The sequence below is a fragment of the Scyliorhinus torazame genome, chromosome 16, assembly GCF_047496885.1.
Source record: "Scyliorhinus torazame isolate Kashiwa2021f chromosome 16, sScyTor2.1, whole genome shotgun sequence".
In the NCBI taxonomy this organism is placed as follows: Eukaryota; Metazoa; Chordata; class Chondrichthyes; order Carcharhiniformes; family Scyliorhinidae; genus Scyliorhinus; species Scyliorhinus torazame.
Window position 1 is genome coordinate 158,493,518 of NC_092722.1, and position 13,980 is coordinate 158,507,497.

Genomic DNA, 13,980 nt, shown 5'->3' on the forward strand with positions numbered 1-13,980 from the left:
CCCTCCTACACATCATGGACCCCACAGACCCCCCCCCCTTGATCGCCCAGCCACCCGTATATGTCCCCAAACCTACCCTCCCCTTCCACGTCTGGGAGCAGCAACCGCTTCAACAGGGCATACTCCAGCAGCTTGGGAAACCCTCTCCATTCCTCCCTCACTTGAAGAAACCTGAACTCACTTCCCTTCGGCAATACTCTCTCTCGCAGCTCTTCCAGACTTGCAAACCTCCCCTCCAGGTATAGATCCATCATCCTCGCCAGCCCCACCGCTCTCTACCTATACATTCCTTCCATCTCCCCCATGCTTAAACACAGCAGTGGTAGCACCGAGCTCCCCTCCATCCTAAAGTGCCACCTCAACTGGTTCCGCCCTAATCGTGGATTGTACCACCCAGCTCACCGTGTACCACCTTGGTGCCAGTGGAAGTGTCGTTGTCACCATGGCCCTCAGGCTGGACTCTCTACAGGACACCTCCACCATCTTAACCCACTCTAACCTCTCTCCTTTCCAAACCGCCTTACCTGCTCGGTAGTCACCGCACTGTAGTAGTGCAACAAATCTGGTAATGCTTAACCCTCTTTCTGCATCTACCTCTGTAACAGGGCCCTCTTCACTTTCAGTACCATCCCTGCCCATATAAATTCCAAAATTGCTGTATCATGTTTCCGGAAAAAGGCCTTCGGAATGACGATCGGCATGGTTTGGAATATAAACAAGAATCTTGGCAGAACGTTCATTTTTAGCATGTGGACCCTCCCGACTAATGTCAGGTGTAGCATATCCCATCTCCAAAAGTCCTCCTTAACCTCCTTCACCCACTCCTCTGTCACCTGAACTCCCAGATACCTCAACCTGTCCCTGGCACCCTAAATGGCAACATCCCAAGATTGACTCCCCGACCTGCCGCATTCACCAGAAAAACCTCACTCTTTCCAACATTCAGCTTGTAGCCCGATATGGCCCCAAACCTCTCTCGTATGTCCATAATTCTCCCCATACTCACCAATGGGTCTGACATGAACAACAGCAGGTAGTCTGTGGACAGCGACACCTGGTGTTCCTTACTCCCCGTGCCAATCCACTGAGCTGAGGGTCATCACAAATGGCTCTATCACCAGTGTGAATAGCAGCGGCGACAATGGTCACCTTGCCTCGTTCCTCTGTGCAACCCAAAGCTCCATGAACTCACCTCGTTTGTCCGTTCACTCGTCACCGGGGCCACGCACAACAGGCGCACACACGCCACAAACTTCGGCCCAAACTTGAACCTTCCCCGAACCTCGAACAGGTACTACCACTCCATCCAGTGGAAAGCTTTCTCTGCGTCCACGGAGACCACTACCCATCCTTTCGGGTCAGGATCACATTTAATAACCACCTTATGTTACTGGAAAGCTGCCTGCCCTTGAAACCCGTTTGGCCCTCTGCGACCACTCCCAGAACGCATCCTTCCACCTCCCCGCCGTTAACTTGGCCGACACTTTCTCATCTCCGGTAGCTCCCCCTTCTCTAGCGCCTCGCTAAACATCCCCAGTAAATGTGGTTCCTACTCCATTGCAACCTCCTTATAGAGCTCCCCGGGCAACCGTCCGGCCGTGGGGCTTTCCCCAACTTCAACACTTTTATGCTATCCATCACCTCTCTCAGCCCTAGCAGCTCATCCAGCACCTGTCTCCTCTCCTCATCCAGCCTTGAGAATTCCAGTTCATCCAAAAACCGGCTCATATTCCCTTCCTCACCACTCGGTTCGGCCCGATATAACATCTCATAATACTCCCTGAACGGCTTGTTCCCTGGCCCCAACACTATCTCCCCCTTCCTTGTCCACACACTCAGAATTTCCCTGGGTGCGGCCTGCCTCCGTAGCTGATGCATACGGCTTATAAAATCATAGAATTTACAGTGCAGGAGGAGGCTATTTGGCCCATCGAGTCTGCACCTGCCCTTGGAAAGATCACCCTACCGAAGGCCACACCCTATCCCCGTAACCCAACCCAACCTAAGGGCAATTTAGCATGGCCAATCCACCTAACCTGCACATTTTTGGACTGTGGGAGTGATGCGCAATCAATTACACTCAAGACGAAGTGATTTCATAACTGAAGGCTTTAATCTACTAGAACTCTTTCCCCAGCAGCTTCGATACAGAAAGTGAAGGCTGCTGGGACGGCACCGTTTCTTATACTCCGCCTGTCAGGGAGGAGCTACGTACAACAGCCAATGGTAGACTCCTGGGTCTAACCAATGGTCATCAGCCACTTAGCTACCGCAATACCTGGTACTACCACATTCACCCCCTGTTAAAAAAGAGTCCGGCGGGGGTGGTGGCCAGCCTTAATAGTCGCCTTTAGCATGGTATGACCAGGTATGGAGGTACCGTAATGTCGAGGATATTTACAAAGTGTTCACAGTGCAGCAATCAGTCGATTGGGTGGCCTGGTTGTCCTTCTGGAGCGCCTGGGTTTCGGCGGTGATTCTGATGGGGGTCCCGGCGGTTGCGACTCTGGGAGCGTGGTTTTGTCCTCCCTGGCAGCTTCGTCACCCCTAGGCGGCGCTGTGGGGGCAAAAGGTTGACACGGGTGGGGGGCGCCTGTAGGGGGCGTTGGTGGGTGGTCGGGCCTAGGCAGGAGCGGCGGGAGTACTGACCGTCCAGTGAGGTGCTGTGGGGGAGGTGGGGGTGGGGGCAATGGTTCGGGTGCACGTGGGGCTCTGGCGGGCGCCAGGTCCCGAAGGACGACTGTGTCTTGCCGGCCATCAGGGAATGCTACGTAGGCATACTGGGGGATAGCGTGCAGCAGGTGGACCCTGTCGACCAACGGGTCCGACTTGTGCGCCCGCATGTGCTTCCGAAGCAGGATGGGTCCGGGTGTCGCTAGCCAGGTTGGGAGCGAGGTCCCGGAGGAGGACTTCCTGGGGAAAACAAGGAGACATTCATGAGGTGTCTGATGGCGTGGAGGGCCATCGGGAGGACCTCTTGCCAGCGGGAGACTGGGAGGTTCCTGGACCGTAGGGCCAGTAGAACGGTCTTCCAGACCGTTCCGTTCTCCCTCTCTACCTGCCCATTTCCCCGGGGGTTGTAACTGGTCGTCCTGCTCGAGGCGATGCCCTTGCTGAGCAGGAATTGACGCAGGTCGTCGCTCATAAAGGAGGACCCCCTATCACTGTGTATGTACGCGGGGAAACCGAATAGTGTAAAGATACCCTGGAGGACCTTGATGATGTCCTGGTTGTGGTCATGTCTGGGCAGGGGATGGCAAATGTGAACTGGGAGTTCTCGTCAATCACGTTCAGGAAATACGTATTCGGGTCAGTGGAGAGGAGGGGGCCTTTGAAATGCATGCTGAGGCGTCAAAGGGACGGGAAGCCTTTATCAGGTGCGCCCTCTCTGGCCGGTAGAAGTGCGGTTTGCACTCTGCGCAGATTTGGCAGTCCCTGGTGACTGACCTGACCTCCTCGATGGAGTAGGGCAGGTTGCGGGTCTTGACAAAATGTAAAAAGCGAGTGACCCCCAGGTGGCAGAGGTCCTCGTGGAGGGCTCAGAGGCGGTCCACTTGTGCAGTGACACAAGTGCCGCGGGACAGGGCATCAGGAGGCTCGTTTAGCTTCCCCGGATGGTACAAGATCTTATATTTGAAGGTGGAGAGTTCTATCCTCCACTGCAAGATCTTGTCGTTTTTAATCTTGCCCCGCTGTGCATTACCGAACATGAAGGCAACCGACCGTTGGTCCGTGAGGAGGGTGAATCTCCTACCGGCCAGGTAATGCCTCCAGTGTCGCACAGCTTCTACTATGGCTTGTGCCTCTTTTCCGACCGAGGAATGGCGAATTTCGGAAGCATGGAGGGTACGGGAGAAGAAAGCCACGGGTCTGCACACTTGGTTGAGGGTGGCCGCCAGGGCGACGTCGGACGCATCGCTCTCGACCTGGAAGGGGAGGGACTCGTCAATGGCGCGCATCGTGGCCTTTGCAATGTCTGCTTTGATGCGGCTGAAGGCCTGGCGGGCCTCCGTCGACAGGGGGAAGGTTGTGGACTGGATCAGGGGTAGGGCTTTGTCTGCGTAGTTGGGGACCCATTGTGCATAATAGCTGAACAACCCGAAGCAGCGCTTCAGGGCTTTGGGGCAGTGAGGATGGGGGAACTCCATAAGGGGGCGCATGCGCTCAGGGTCGGGGCCTATAACTCCATTTCGCACTACGTAGCCTAGAATGGCTAGACGGTCGGTGCTAAACTCGCATTTATCCTTATTGTATGTCAGATTAAGGATTTTCACGGTCTGGAGAAATTTGCGGAGGTTGGTGTCGTGGTCCTGCTGGTCATTGCCGCAGATGGTGACGTTATCCAGATACGTTGCGCATAAGCTGTACCGGTCAACCATTCGGTCCATCTCTCGCTGGAAGACCGAGACCTCATTAGTGACACCAAAGGGAACTCTTAAAAATTGATATAGAGCCACCCATCTGCTTCGAAGGCAGTGTACTTGCGTCACTAGTGCGGAGGGGTAGCTGGTGGTAGGCGGACTTGAGATCCACCGTGGAGAAGCCCTTGTATTGTGCGATCCTGTTTACCAGGTCGGCTATACGGGGGAGAGGGTACGCGTCCAGCTGCGTAAACCTGTTGATGGTCTGGCTGTAGTCAATGACCATCTTATGCTTCTCCCTGGTTTTTACCACCACTACTGGAGCTCTCCAGGGACTATTGCTCGCTTCAGTGACCCCTTCCCCCAGCAGCCTTTGGACCTCTGACCTGATGAAGGTCCAGTCCTGGGCACTGTTCCGTCTGCTCCTGGTGACGACAGGTTTGCAATCCGGGGTCAGGTTCGCAAACAGGGAAGGCGGGTCGACCTTAAGGGGAGGTATAGGCGTGGCCACAGACAGTAAGGGGAGGTATAGGGCCGCCGAATTTAAAGGTCAGGCTTTGCAAATTGCTTTGGAAATCCAGCCCCAGGAGGGTAGCCGCGCAGAGGTGCGGCAGGACGTACAGGCGGAAATTGTCGAATTTCCTGCCTTGGACAGTGAGGTTCGCTAGGCGGAACCCCTTTATCTCCACCAAGTGTGACCCGGAGGCCAGGGAGATCCTTTGATTTACAGGGTGGGTGACAAGTGAACAGCGCCTTACCGTGTCAGGGTGAACAAAGCTTTCCGTGCTCCCAGAGTCAATCAGGCAAGACGTCTCTTGGCCGTTGACGAAGACCGTCGTTGTAGCTGTTGCGAGTGTTCGGGGTCGACTTTGGTCCAGTGTCACCGAGGCCAGATGAAGCAATTGCGAGTTATGATCAGGCAGCGTGTAGTCGGCCGTGCTGGGGGCCTGGGGCCCCATCCAAGATGGCGTCACCCTTGGGTCGCACATGGTGTCCGGGGATGAACAAGATGGCGGCGGCGATGGACAAAATGGCAGCGCCCACCCATCCAGTGTGGTGTCCGGGGGGGCAAGATGGTCGCGCCCGTGGGTCGCACGTGGCCCTAGGATAGGGGGTTGGCGGTGAGTGCTGGCCGGTCTGGACCTGAAGGGCGGGGGTTGCCGCGGCGGTCCATAGTCGCTGGAGACCGCGGCCACGGCGAGGGCCTGGCAGACCCCCACAAAGTGGCCCTTCTTGCTGCACCCTTTGCAGGTGGCGGTGCAGGCCGGGCAGCGCGGGCGGGGATGATTCGCCTGCCCGCAGAAGAAACAGCGGGGCCTGGCGGCGTTAGCGAGCCGTCTCGTAGCGCAGGCCTGCGGGGTCAGGGGGAAGTTCTGTGGGGCTGCTGCTGCGGGGTGCCACGCAGCCCAGGGGGCCGCCGCGTGGTCGGGCACAAAGGACTGCGCATTTTTGTAGGCAACGTCCATGGACCCTGCCAGGGCCCGTGCCTCTCTAAGTCCCAGAGTGCCCCTTTCTAGGAGTCTTCGGCGGATATCTGGGGAGCTCATACCTGCTACGAAAGCATCCCTGATTAAAAGTTCCGTGTGCTCGCTCCCCAAAACTTGCGGGCAGCCACAGTTTCGGCCCAGCACCAGTAGTGCCCGGTAGAAATCTTCCAACATTTCCTCGGGGCTTTGCCGTCTAGTCGCAAGCAGGTGACGTGCGTAGATCTGGTTTACAGGGCTGATATAATGTCCTTCTAGCAGTTTGATCGCGGATGCATAGCTCTCCTCCTCCTCGATAAGGGGGTAGATCCCAGGGCTGACCCTTGCGCGCAGGAGATGCATTTTCTGTCCTTCAGTGGGGGTGCCTCCGGCCGTCTCGAGGTAGCCTTTAAAGCACGCCAGCCAGTGTTTAAAAATTGCAGCAGAGTTCTCCACGTGGGGGATGAGCTGAAGGCACTCCGGTTTGATTCCGAGATCCATCCTTCCAGCTTAAGTTGTAGTAGATTAAATTGATGCGCAATCAATTACACTCAAGATAAAGTGATTTCATAACTAAAGGTTTTAATCTACTAGAACTCTTTCCGCAGCAGCTTCAATACAGAAAGTGAAGGCTGCTGGGACGGCACCGTTTCTTGTACTCCGCCTGTCAGGGCGGAGCTACGTACAACAGCCAATGGTAGACTCCTGTGTCTAACCAATGGTCATCAGCCTCTTAGGTACCGCAATACCTGGTACTACCACAGGGAGGAAACCAGAGCACCCGGAGGAAACCCACGCAGTCACGGGGAGAATGTACAAACACCGCACAGACTGTGACCCAAGCCGGGAATTGAACCTGGGACCCTGGAGCTTTGAAGCAACTGTGCTAACCACTATGCTACCGTGCCCCCTTCTCGCCTTCTCTCCATATAAATACTGCACCCCCTGTCACCCTCCGTAACTGCCCTACTACCTTCCCTGTCGTCAGCCTGTCAAACTGCCCCAGTAATCTCTTTCTCGCGGCCAACCCCTCCTTGGTGGGGGCATTCGCATATAACCTGTCCACCTCGACTATCCCGTTCCCTAACCATCCATGCTTCTCCCCCCTCCTCCTATCTCTATGCCCCTTGAACAAGATAACCTCCCCCCCGAACCACCACTTTCAACCGCTCCCAAATCCTGGCTGCTGAAATTTCCCCATTCTGATTCAACTCCACATAGTCTCTGATCATGACCGCATCTTTTCACAGAACCCTGGGCGAAATTCTCCGGAAACGGCGCGATGTCCGCCGACTGGCGCCCAAAACGGCGCAAATCAGTCGGTCATCGCGCCGCCCCAAAGGTGCGGAATGCTCCGCATCTTTGGGGGCCGAGCCCCAACCTTGAGATGCTAGGCCCGCGGCGGACGAATTTCCGTCCCGCCAGCTTGCGGAAAAGGCCTTTGGTGCCCCGCCAGCTGGCGCGGAAATTACATCTCCGGGCGGCGCATGCGCGGGAGCGTCAGCGGCCGCTGATGGCATTCCCACGCATGCGCAGTGGAGGGAGTATCTTCCGCCTCCGCCAGGTGGAGACCGTGGCGAAGGCGGAAGGGAAAGAGTGCCCACACGGCACAGGCCCGCCCCGGATTGGTGGGCCCCGATCGCGGGCCAGGCCACCGTGGGGGCACCCCCCGGGGCCAGATCGCCCCGCGTCCCCCCCAGGACCCCAGAGCCTGCCCGCGCCGTCTTGTCCCGCCTATAAGGTAGGTGGTTTAATCTACGCCGGCGGGACAGGCATTTTAGCGGCGGGACTTCGGCCCATACGGGCCGGAGAATCGCGCGGGGTGCCCCGCCAACCGGCGCGGTGCGATTCCCGCCCCCGCCGAATATCCGGTGCAGGAGACTTCGGCAACCGGTGGGGGTGCGATTCACGCCAGCCAGCCCCCTGCGATTCTCCGACCCGGCGGGGGGTCGGAGGATCTCGCCCCACTTGTCTGCCAATAGTCCCAAATCTAACCTCCATCTCGGCCTCCGCTCCTGCCTCAAACTTCCGCCTCAGTGTGGCGCATGGTCTGAGATCATGTACGCGAAGGAGTGCTCCCTTTCCCCCCAGGTTCCAAAACCTCCACAGATCCACCATTTCCATCCTTTCCATAAAACCTCAACGCTCCTTCGCCATCCTTAACCTTCCCATTGACTGAGGGCTCGACTTATCCACCCTCAGTTCTAACACACAATTGAAATCACCCTCATAACCCATATGCGGAAAAGGCCTTTGGTGCCCCGCCAGCTGGCGCGGAAATTAAATCTCCGGGCGGCGCATGCGCGGGAGCGTCAGCGGCCGCTGACAGCATTCCCACGCATGCGCAGTGGAGGGAGTCTCTTCCGCCTCCGCCAGGTGGAGACCGTGCCGAAGGCGGAAGGGAAAGAGTGCCCACACGGCACAGGCCCGCCCCGGATTGGTGGGCCCCGATCGCGGGCCAGGCCACCGTGGGGGCACCCCCCGGGGCCAGATCGCCCCGCGCCCCCCCCAGGACCCCGGAGCCCGCCCGCATGTCCAGGGGCGTCATTCTCCGACCCCCCAGCGGGTCGGAGAATGGCCGTTGGCCGCCGTGAATCCCGCCCCCGCCGGTTGCCGAAGTCTCCGGTCCCGGATATTCGGCGGGGGCGGGAATCGGGCTGCGCCGGTTGGCGGGCCCCCCCGCTGGATTCTCCGGCCCGGATGGGCCGAACTCCCGCCGATAAATTGCCTGTCCCGCCGGCGTGGATTAAACCACCTTTTGAACGGCGGGACAAGGCGGTGTGGGCGGGCTCCGGGGTCCTGGGGGGGGGGCGCGGGGCGATCTGGCCCCGGGGGGTGCCCCCACGGTGGCCTGGCCCGCGATCGGGGCCCACCGATCAGGCCATTTCCGCCAGCTGGCGGGGCGGAAATTCCTCCGGCGTCGGCCTAGCCCCTCAATGTTGGGGCTCGGCCCCCAAAGATGCGGAGCATTCCGCACCTTTGGGGCGGTGCGATGCCCGTCTGGCACCGTTTTGGGTGCCAGTCGGCGGACATCGCGCCGTTTCGGGAGAATTTCGCCCCAGGTCCGGAATTATTCCCAGCAACTCGTTCATAAACCCCATATCATCCCAATTCAGGGCATTAACGTTCACAAGTACCACCGGCATCCGGTCCAACACCCTGCTCACTATCACGTACCATCCACCCAGCTCCCGCACTTCCTTGGCCACTATAAACCCTGTCCTCTTGCTCAGCAGGAAGGCTTACCCCTGCAACTTTAAATCAAATCCCGAGTGAAATACCTGACCCACCCATCCCTTTCTCAACCTAACCTGATCCTTCACCCGGAGTTGTGTCTCCTGCAGAAAGACAACTCCCGCCTTCAAGCTCCTCAAGTGCACAAAGTCCCGAGACCTCTTCACCGGCCCGTTCAATCCCCGTACATTCCACGTTACGAACCTTACCAGAGACTTGTGCCTCCACTCCTCTCCACTGTCCGGCATCCTCCCCTTCCAGTTCTGCATCCTTTCATTTTGCCCTGAACCTGGCCCATCAAAAATGTCCCCCTTCTCTGCCCATGACCCCACTCATTCACCCACACTGCCATGTCACAGCCCCCTCCCACCACCTCTACCCCCAACCCTAAATCCTCTCCCTCTCCCCCACCCCCACTTGGCCTAATCCTCGCGGCCATCTCCTCCACCTCACTCCGGTTACCAGCATTACCTGCCAGCGTGGCAGCACCTGCCTGAAGGCACCTTCTGTCTACCCCTCCACCCCTCCCCTCACCTTTCCCTCTTTTGTCTGTGCAAACGGCTCCCTGTGGTCCCCACCCTCCCCCACACAAAGAAAGGCAGTTCCAAAACCACAGGTCACCCCCTCCAAAAATATACTCTACAAACGGGAGGGGGGGGTGGGCATTTGCCCCCTTCCAAACTTGTTGCCCCTTTTCAGACACTTAGAATGGCAAAGCCACATTCATCTGACGATATGCTTGAGAAAGATCTATTTTGCTAAATATTTGGCCTCCTGAGAGTCCAGCGAATAGATCTTCTATAAATGTTAGAAGATAATAGTCAGCACACAATACTAGGTTGATTGTGGTTTTAAAATCCCCACAATATTTTATTGAACTCTCCCTCTTTAACAGAGGAATGATTTGTGTCGCCCCGTCACTGGTGGAAACAGGCTCAATGACTCCTATCTCAAATAACCTCTCAAGTTCTTCTTCCACTTTTGGCCAGATGGCAGAGGGTACAGTACACACTTTAAGATGTTCAGGCACACTGTCTGCCTTGATCTTGAGTTTTACTTCAATTCCAGTTATGGATCCAAGTGACTCGTCGAATGCTTTAGCTTACTTGTTCAGAAGTGGCTAAAGATCGTACGTAGAAACTACGAGTTGGTTCATGACGGCCCTGTTAAGCTTTATCTTCCTTAACAATGATCGAATTAACAATGCTGGAAAGTCCCCTTGGACAACGTGGAGAGGAAACTCCGCTTTTTGACCATTTACTTCCATATTCACCAAGTTGTATTCATTCAGTGGCAATACCTGCTCAGTGTATGTCCTCAAGGTGACATCTGATAGTTGTAAAGGTAGATGTTTTAGCTTCTAACTGTATATTGTCTCAGGTATGAATTATACTGCTGATCCTGTATCCACCCAAAAGTATTGCTGATATCCTTTCACTGAAAAGACAAGAAGCTTGAATTCTTTAAGCTGACTTGACATTTTGGGTGGGATTCTCTGATCCTGCGGCTAAGCGTTGACCGTGTTGTAAACGTCGGAGCGTTTTACGACGGCGTTCATCTGGCCCCTAGGATCAGCAGTCCTGCGCCGCACAGGGGACCAGCACGACACTGAAAAGCCTCACACTGCTCCAGCTGCCGATACGGGCATCAGAACGGAGGCCGCGGGACTTCGCATTCGCGCTACGACCGATGCGAGTTCACGCATGCGCGTGGGTTGCCTTCTCCTCCCCGACGCAACATGGCGGAGAACTATAGTGGCCCAGTGTGGAAGAACCTAGGCCCCCACCGGGATAAGCCCGGCCAGGGATCGCGGGCCAGGCCATCGTGGAGGCCCCCTCCAGTGTCGGATCCCCACCCCCACCAGGCCGCCCCCCACAACATGAACGTCGAGGTCCCGCCGTGTAGGACCATACCAGAACGACGCCGGCGGGATCGGCCTAACTCGGTGGGCACTCGGCCCATCGCGTGGGGCCCCACACGCCGACCGCGCCGGCGCCAATGCCGCCGATTCTCTGGTCACCGGAGAATCGGCAGACCAGTGTAGGAGCAGCGTCGCGTGAATCGCGCCCCCCCCCACTCCCCCCCCCCCGGCGATTCTCCGACCCAATGCGGGTTCGGAGAATCCCACACCCTGAGCGAGATTCTCCGACCCCCTGCCGAGTCGGAGAATCGTCGGGGGCTGGCGTGAATCCCGCCCCCGCCGGCTGCCGAATTCTCCGGCACCGGACTTTCGGCGTGGGAGGGAATCGCGCCGCGCCGGTTGGCGGGCCCCCCCCCGCGATTCTCCGGCCGCGGGCTCCGGGGTCCTGGGGGGGCGTGGGGCGATCTGGCCACGGGGGGTGCCCCCACGATGGCCTGGCACGCGATCGGGGTCCACCGATCCGCGGGCGGGCCTGTGCCGTGGGGGCACTCTTTTCCTTCCGCCTTCGCCACGGTCTCCACCATGGCGGAGGCGGAAGAGACTCCCTCCACAGCACATACTTTCACTGTGGGTTAACACAATGTTAGATTAAACTAAAGACCTATGCCTGTCCTAACCAGTCTATGCACTCAGCACATGGTGAAGAACTGTGCTATACGCTGTAAGCTCTCTCCTACTGATAAATTGAAAATTGAAATTGAAAATCGCTTATTGTCACAAGTAGGCTTCAAATGAAGTTACTGTGAAAAGCCCCTAGTCGCCACATTCCGGCACCTGTTCGGGGAGGCTGGTATGGAGAGGGTGCATCCCGAATGAGCGGGAACTTTGATGCCCTCTGTCTATATAGTGAGTGTGCTCTAACTGGTGATTGGCTGCGGTGTTGTGTGTATTGATTGGTCTTGCTGTGTGTCCATCAGTGTGTGTGTCTGCACCATGATATACTGGTGTATATTATGACATCCCCCCTTTTATAAAAAAATGTATGTGTGTGGCAATAAATAATGCATGGTGAGAATGTTACTAACTATGGGCGAGATTCTCCCCAAACGGCGCGATGTCCACCGACTGGCGCCCAAAACGGCGCCAATCAGATGGGCATGGCGCCGCCCCAAAGGTGCGGACTGCTCCGCATCTTTGGGGGCCGAGCCCCAACATTGAGGGGCTAGGCCGACGCCGGAGGGATTTCCGCCCCACCAGCTGGTGGAAACGGCCTTTGTTGCTCCGCCAGCTGGCGCGGAAATGACATCTCGGGGCGGCGCATGCGCGGGAGCATCAGCGGCCGCTGACAGTTTCCCGCGCATGCGCAGTGGAGGGAGTCTCTTCCGCTTCCGCCATGGTGGAGGCGGAAGGGAAAGAGTGCTCCCACGGCACAGGCCCGCCCGCGGATCGGCGGGCCCCGATCGCGGGCCAGGCCACCGTGGGGGCACCCCCTGGGGTCAGATCACCCCGCAACCCCCCCCCCCAGGACCCCGGAGCCCGCCCACGCCGCCTGGTCCTGCCATTCAAAAGGTGGTTTAATCCACGCCGGCGGGACAGGCAATTTATCGGCGGGACTTCAGCCCATCCGGGCCGGAGAATCCAGCGGGGGGGCCCGCCAACCGGCGCGGCCCGATTCCCGCCCCCGCCGAATATCCGGTACCAGAGACTTCGGCAACCGGCGGGGGCGGGATTCACGGCAGCCCCTGGCAATTCTCCAACCCGGCGGGGGGTCGGAGAATGACGCCCCAGGTGTGGGGTGCGAAGACATATTTACAGGACTACGTACATGAGAACTAAGCTATTTACATGGGAAGGTGCCTGGTGCAGAGAAGCAGTATGTAACAAGAGTAACGAGATCAACACTATATACAAACCAGGGAAACGATCAAACAAAGCAATGGAACAATTCAGTGAGTCCATAAATTCTAATAGTTCATAAATTTAGTCTCTGAGGTGGGCGACAAATTCTGGTTGACTGTAAGGGTGGCACACCACTCATCGTCCAGATCGATGCTGTGTACCGATAGAGGCTGCATTCTTTGCTTCGGGGACACCCTGTTTTTTGTAATGATACCGACTCGAAAAGGCGCCTTCGGGTCCTCGGTGTCAATAACAGGTAGCAGGTCCGAATCGGGCTCGGTGACCGTGGGTTGAATGGCCCAGACATTCCTGCGAAGCTGGCTGGAGCAACGAGATTTGGCATGTTGTGCTGATCTGCATAAAGCAGCATAGTGGCCAGGTTTGCCACATCGCAGGCATCATCGGGATTTGGCAGAACATTGACGCTTTAGGTGGGCGGAGCCACAGTTGCCGCGTCAGTATGTTCGCTGCGCCACCGCGCCTGCATGGTGCGGCCGTACGTGGTGTGCGCCTGGGCAGTATGTTCGTCGACGTCGTCGTCCCCTCGTTCGGTGCGCACAAGTGTGGAAGTCTGCGGAAAGCGGGCAAAATGGCCGCCCTCATCCAGGCTGAGGCCCTGGAGTTGCTCGATTGCTTGGACTCGTTCTGCCTCGTGGGGACCTTGCCGTGCCGTTTCAGCCGCTTGGATGTGGGAATACCGACTAGTGGCGTGTTCATGTAGCACGCACGTCTCAGTGGCAATCGCTAGAGTGAGCTGCTTTACCTTGAGGAGCTGCTGACGTAGGGGGTCCGACTGAACACCGAAAATGATTTGGTCGCGTATCATGGAGTCGGAGGTGGGCCCGTAATTACAGGACTGCGCAAGGATGCGGAGGTGGGTGAGAAAGGACTGGAAAGGTTCATCTTTACCCTGCAAACGCTGTTGGAATACATAGCGCTCGAAACTTTCATTCACCTCGATGTTGCAGTGACTGTCAAACGTAAGAAGGACCGTCTTGAATTTTATCTTCACCATCAGCAAAGGTGAGAGAATAAAAAATGTGGATGGCATGTTCCCCGGCCGTGGATAGGAAGAGAGCGATCTTCCTGGTGTCTGAGACAGCTTCCCGGTCTGTGGCTTCAAGGTAGAGCTGGAAGCGTTGTTTGAATATCTTCCAGTTGG